This window comes from Corvus hawaiiensis, chromosome 22 (assembly GCF_020740725.1).
Source record: "Corvus hawaiiensis isolate bCorHaw1 chromosome 22, bCorHaw1.pri.cur, whole genome shotgun sequence".
In the NCBI taxonomy this organism is placed as follows: domain Eukaryota; kingdom Metazoa; phylum Chordata; class Aves; order Passeriformes; family Corvidae; genus Corvus; species Corvus hawaiiensis.
In genome coordinates, this window is record NC_063234.1 from 2,704,879 (window position 1) to 2,711,272 (window position 6,394).

Sequence of the window (6,394 nt, forward strand, 5' to 3'; positions counted from 1 at the left end):
GTTTATTGTAATTAGTTCATCTCACTCTTGTGACTAGGCTTCCCACCTAATTTATACATATTCAAACAAGTTTCTAGGTATCTGATTCTTGGAGACCATGCTAAACCAGTGCCTTCTGTTGGTTATTCTGGTCTGGTAAGATTTTGATTTGCCTCACGCGGTACATCCCAAAACTATAACCCTTGATTTGCCTCACACAGTACATCCCCAAACTCTGGCCCTACATGAAGAAACTGTTCCCCAGAACAGTCTGTAACCATGATGCTCACGATACATTTCAGGAGAGCTGGAGAGGAGAATGGTGTCATCACCTGAGGGGAAACACAAAGCAGAAAGAAACGAGGAGGGGAAATTTCGGTGCTTATTTTTAGACTCCGTGGGTGAGTATTATTTTCAGCCTTATCTCTATTAATTTCTGCAGAACACAGTGTTAACATGTGATTAGGCTACCTACGAAGAAAGTATTGTAGTTTCTAGCTCAGGCTAAAGTAATCCCTCCCTGGCAATCCCTGGAGAGTCAATACACCCCTTTGTACCAGGGTAAGGCAGCAAAGACATGGCTACAGACGTGGATGTGTCTGAGACAGTGCTAAGCTGTTGAGAAATAAACCTTACACGTGCATTTATGCTTAGTGAGTTCACAAAAACTGTCCCTGTCACTGGGTCAGTCCTCCCTGTAGCTGAAGACACTCTCTTAGTGAGTTGGTTTAGAGCTAAATTTCAATATGTTGACGGGGAGCTGTTCTCACACTCATCATCACATACCTTCAGCATCTTCTGTATTTAGCACAAGACTACACATTCATACGTTTCATTGAAGAACATGCTGCCTGTTAATCAGCACTTTATTGTCTCAGTATGCTTAAAATAAGCATTTTGTCACATTCAAGAAGAAGGAACTTTATTGGTTTGCATTCTGGCATCGTGCTCCATGTTGTCAAGTGCTGTCAGTTGGCTTCTTTCTGTAACTTATGAGATTGAAACATTCTGGTAACAATTTTCATCAGATACATATTGGATGTGTTAGAGAAGTATCTCTAATGTTCCAGAGAAAAGAGATTTAGTGGGTAACAGTCTGGTCTGGAGTGCCAGAGGGCCCCTTTAGAGCCTCTGATTGCTCTATGGGACAGGGAAGACGAAACTTAAATTCCCCTGTTGAACAGTGAATACAGTGAGAGGAAGGAAAGAAGATAACATCTTATCAAGGGATCTTCTGGTTTCCTTTATGAACAGCTAAGAAGCAGCATTAGCCCTTTCCTCCCTCAGTATTAAGCAGAGGACCTTTGAGGGAACAGTGGCTGCCAGGCTACCAAAATTCAGCTTGACTGTCTGAGACTGTGTCTGGAGTCTGAGGAGCAGTAAAAGCTCATACTGCCCTCAAGCCAGATGTTTTGAGTTAGGCTGCAATGCTGTCTCTTAACTTGATGTGGAGGCAGAAAAGTACGATGGAGTCTGATCTTTGCTTTGAGAGACCTGTCAGTCGCCCTGAGCCTTTCACCCAGCCCTGAGTCGTTTCAGCCCTGCAGCACTCCCAGTTCATCAGCACCAGGACGAGGGGCAGGGCTGTTCTCGAGACAATAAAGGCCTGATCTTGTTGGACAAGATTAGATATCACTGTCATTAAATGTAATAATTTGCAGAAATGTCCATTGCTAGTTTATGTGCTAAGTGGAGCATCAGAAAAGGCAGCAGAGGAGACCTGAGTGGAGACAGGGAGAGCCAAACCCTGAAGCGATAAACTCATAATGCCCAAACCAGGCTGTGGTATCATAAAGCATGCTAATTCCTGAATTCCAATAATGTGTGAAAACTTTTGAGGCTTGACTGTGGCAATATAGCCCAGAAGTTTGGGAAGAATTGAGCAATGTCATCTGCAGAAGGCCACAAGTAGCTTTAGAAAAAGACTTGTGTAAGCCTATTAAATCTGCTTAGGTTCTTGGGTATTTCCTGTTGTAAATAGATATGGTTGGGGCCCTTATTCAAGGCTATGAGTAAGAGAATTTAATTATGGGTATATCTTTTAGCTTGTTACAGAACACATCCCTTTGCAGCTCTTTTTGAGAAAAAAACCCCAAAAACAAAGCAAAGCAAAGTTTCTTAGGGCAGGCGAACATAAAATAAATGCATGAGATTTTTGTTTGGGAAAATGTAGCTAACCTTGAACTCTCTTATTAGAAAAGAAAGCTGTGAGAAGTTAACAAAATGCTACAATTATCCGTGTTTCTAATGGGATTTCTGGGTTATTCATTGAGTTTTATTGTGCAAAAGCTTTTCCAGAAATCATGGGGGCCAGGAGCATACCATTAAGTCTTGTTTTGAATCACCCAACTGAGAAAAAGAAATCTAGAAAAAATAAGTTTTTTGGATTACAAAATGTCAGAAGCATATTGATATAATTATCCTTAAAAGGAGATACTGTAGGAAATAGGATGGATTAAGTTATTACAAACATTCATGGAGTAAAAACACTACTAAAGCATTACAAGAGTCAAACAACCAGTGAACCAAAAGTGTAAAAACAACGCTTTGGAAATGGATATTTTCCCAAGAAATGTTTCCAGTAAGAACCTGGGAAACTGCACTTTTTCTTGTGGGTGAAAAAAAGTCACATTCCGACTTTAAAGGGACAGTGCTTCTGGACAGTTTAGACATTCAGGATGTTCTCTGTCTCCATAAAAACTGTGAAAAAAAGAAGTTTAAGGGCGTCATCTGGGTTTTTTTCCCAGTGTATGCCTGTCAGTCTTTTTGTGTGTTTTTCCATGTGGATGGTAAAAGTAGACAGGACAATTTCACAACTGCTTCCATTTCTTTTTCTGACTCCTGGGTATTTGTGGCATTGCTGCAAGTGGAAAATACTAATAAAATCCCTCTGGGGAGTGGAGTGCCCAGCATATTTTGGTGACATTTATGGTGCACTGGGTAACCCTTTCCTTCCCCCAGCTCTGTGAGCTTGCTCGTGGGGGGGGCTGCTGTGCTTTGCTCACAGACTCTGCTAAGGAAACCAGAAACTTTGATTGCATTTCAAATCCAGTCCGTGCCAATAGCAACTCACTGGTTGTTTTCCATAGGGTTATTTTCAAGTGGCCCATAAACAAACAGGGATGTGGTCCCCGATGTGTTCCGGCTGAAATGACGAACGCAATTGATCTTAATTGGTTTCCTTGGTAGTTCTCAGAAAGAGCTCTCAGAAGGAGAGAACCTTGACTGGCTAGTTAGCCTCAATATTGCTCATTCCTGACTTTTGCTGGTGATTCCTGGAAGTTTCTCAAGGCATTGTTGATTGAAATATACTGCTGAAACAGTGTCCCAATGAAGTCCCACTCTCCCACTGTCAGAACTGGACCTTTTGTGGAGACAAAGGACTGCAGACTCCAGAGCTGTCATGTCTGATATCCTTCACTGGGAACAGACGCACAGGGAAAAGGAGAGAGCAGAGGCAGACCCTGCTTCAGCTCTTTTCTGTGTGGAGGCACAGACTTGAGCTTGTAACATGTACCGTGAAGCATAAATACATATATTTATATCTATATTTTTAACTCTGTACTGCTGGCTGTGCAGCTGAGAGTGTGGAAGGATTCAGGAATGATGGGATACTTGTATGGCTCCAAACCCCCCGGATTTGTTACAGTAATGATCTTTAAAATGAAATACAGCAGAGAGGAAACAAGAGAACCCTTTTAACTCTTGGTGGTGAAGGACAGACTTCTTTTTTTTGGATTGGTTCCTCTTGAAGTGTCTTAAAGTTTTGTGGGAAGCAGCTTTTTGTGGCCAGTGTCAGGGAAAGGATCGCGGGCACTGCATGGGATCCATTGCAGCAATTCCAGGGCCGAAAATAACACCAACAGCATTTGGTGTCAAGAAACAAAGGCTTGGTCCCAAAATTATTACGGATCAGAGGAATAAGCTTTTGAGAACGGAATGAAAAAGAGGGAAAAAAAGGAAAATAAGGCCTGATCAAAGACTTTTAAAAATGTTTCTTCCTGGGGCATTTTTGACAGTGTCATTCTATCAGCATAAGTTAATTCTAATCCAGCAGTGGCCATCCTCCTCGCCACCTCTTTTCTTTTTTTTTTTTTCTGTTTTTTTGGCTTAGCTAACTGTACAAATTACTCCATTTTCCTGTGTGGAAATTCAAACAGAGAAAAAATAATCCAATCCCTGGATTTCTAAATTCAAGCAGCTTTCAAATCAGAAATAGTTTTGAGGCAAGAACAATAATCTTTCTGGTAGTGGGTGGCATAAAGAGACTGTTTTTTTCCATTCAAGGCTTTTTCTTTTAAATGTATTTGATTTAGATTGATTTAGCTTGGTGTGGGAATTGAAAGTCTGACTGAAGCTTCCTGTTCTGAGTTGTGGCTTGAGTGAGCTGCTGGGTGAAGGTGTCGGAGCAGCCTTGTATCCTCTGTCTTGCATAATGATCCTTGGTTCTGATGAGTTTCCATCACCTGCGTGGGCTTGATGAGGCAGAGCCCTCATGACTGGTTAAAAGCACAGGAAATTGGTGCTTCTCTCCAGACCTCCTCTGTTTTTTGAGAGAATCGCTTCATTCCTTTCTCTTGCCTCAGTTTGTCAGTACAATGTAACTTTTCTAAAGGCTCTGAAACCCTGTGGAGGACTTGTTGAAGCCCTTGGGTGGAGGTTACACGGGCTATTCTACAGGCACTTCTTTACTGAGGTGCTAAATAACCTCAGTACTGTTGGTGGAAATGGTCCAACTTGCCTTTCCTTCTTAGAACCCCCTTCACTGTTCTTTCAGTGAATTGGCACTTTTCCTGTTTCCAACACTTAAACAATTTTATGGAATATTGTAGGATGTCTGTGGCGGCTCAGACCTCATCCTCCACTAAGAGCTGAGCAGGTTGGCACCAGAGGTTTCCGCTGATTTAAGGCACATGGGAAGCAGTTCTGTCTTTCCAGGCTGTGCAGGGAAAGCCTTTAAGTTAGCAACGCCTACAGATGTTTCCCCTCTCCTGCCTACTCCTGTCAACAGGAAATGGCCAATAAGCAGAGTGGCTTCCAAACTGCAAACTCCTGCAAGAGGGACAGAAAGAGATGGGAGTGCTGGTACTCTCCATCTCAGGGAGAGGTTCCTGGGCTCTGCAGCTTCGTGGTGCATGGACACACCACTGACCTTGTGCAGAGTTCTGGTGGTGTGAGCCACAGCCCTTTCCCACAGGGCATTTTGTGCTCAGCCATCCTGATCTAGAGGTGGGTCACTTGATGCTGTGCACTTGTATTGGAGCCATGTAGCATGAAACACTCACCCAGAACAGCTCAGACCTTTTGGACTGGTGACACAGACCTGTGCTCAGGATCTGGAATATAGGGGAAAACAGGTAGTTTGTGTTGATTGTATGATCTCATTCACAACAGATTGTATGTTGAAGCCCATGTCCTAAACACTTCTAGATTTTTTTTAAATGCTCAACTGATTCCTTACTTACACTGAACAGTTGCTACTTTCTTATGTTTTTTGGAAATTTTCCCCTTCTTTCCCTGCATCAATTAATATAAACTAGAGGTCAGAGCAGCTCTTCATTATGAAAATGTGCTAGTTTTTATCTGTTCTGTGACTCATTTTTTGTGAAGAAAATAAAGAAGGAAAGAGTCTTTGAATCTCTTTAGTGTGATGAAAAGTATATAAAAATGATTCCTTTATGTGCTTGAGTGTATGATGTTTTCAAGGTTCTGTTTTTGAAGAAAATTCTCAGAATCTTACTGATCATACTGACCTGCTGGATTTCTTTCTGCACTTCACATTTCTAGTGAGTGATACGTGGGAGCACTAAGTTGAAATCATCTGAGGCAAATCTTTATGCTTTTCAAAGAGCATAGCTTGCTATCCAAATCCAGTGTCTGTGAAACACCATCTTAAAAATTCAAATGTTGGTGAAGACAATTGGCATGGGTTTAGTGAGTACAGAACTGAACTTTGGAAGATAAAGTAGGTAACCTTTGGCTTACTACAGAGCATCAGCCACAGAGCCTCTGCTGAGATGCTGAGTTCTGAGTGCTCAGGCACTAACACAAATCCTGAGGATAACTCTGTGTGGTTGGCTGTTCTGTGTCCAGTTTAGCAATCCCTTGGAGTTAGCTGACCAGCATGCCTGTGCAGTGCCACCTTTCCAGAGCCTGTACATCCCCTCTGAGTATGTGGTGCCCAACGAGTCAATTGTTTTGCTCCTTAGCTCCCCTTCCATGGCTGTGAAATATTTGCAGGGCCTGTATTTCATGACTGGCCCAGTTACTGATTTATCTGCTGTACTGTTTATCCCACTGGGATCATGTTATTTTTTTCAGAGCTGACCTCCCTTGCTCACAAACCACAGCTAATTTAGGTTTATTTCCCTCCCTGCCCCCTCCTCTGGGCATGCTAACAGTGATTCCAACTGGC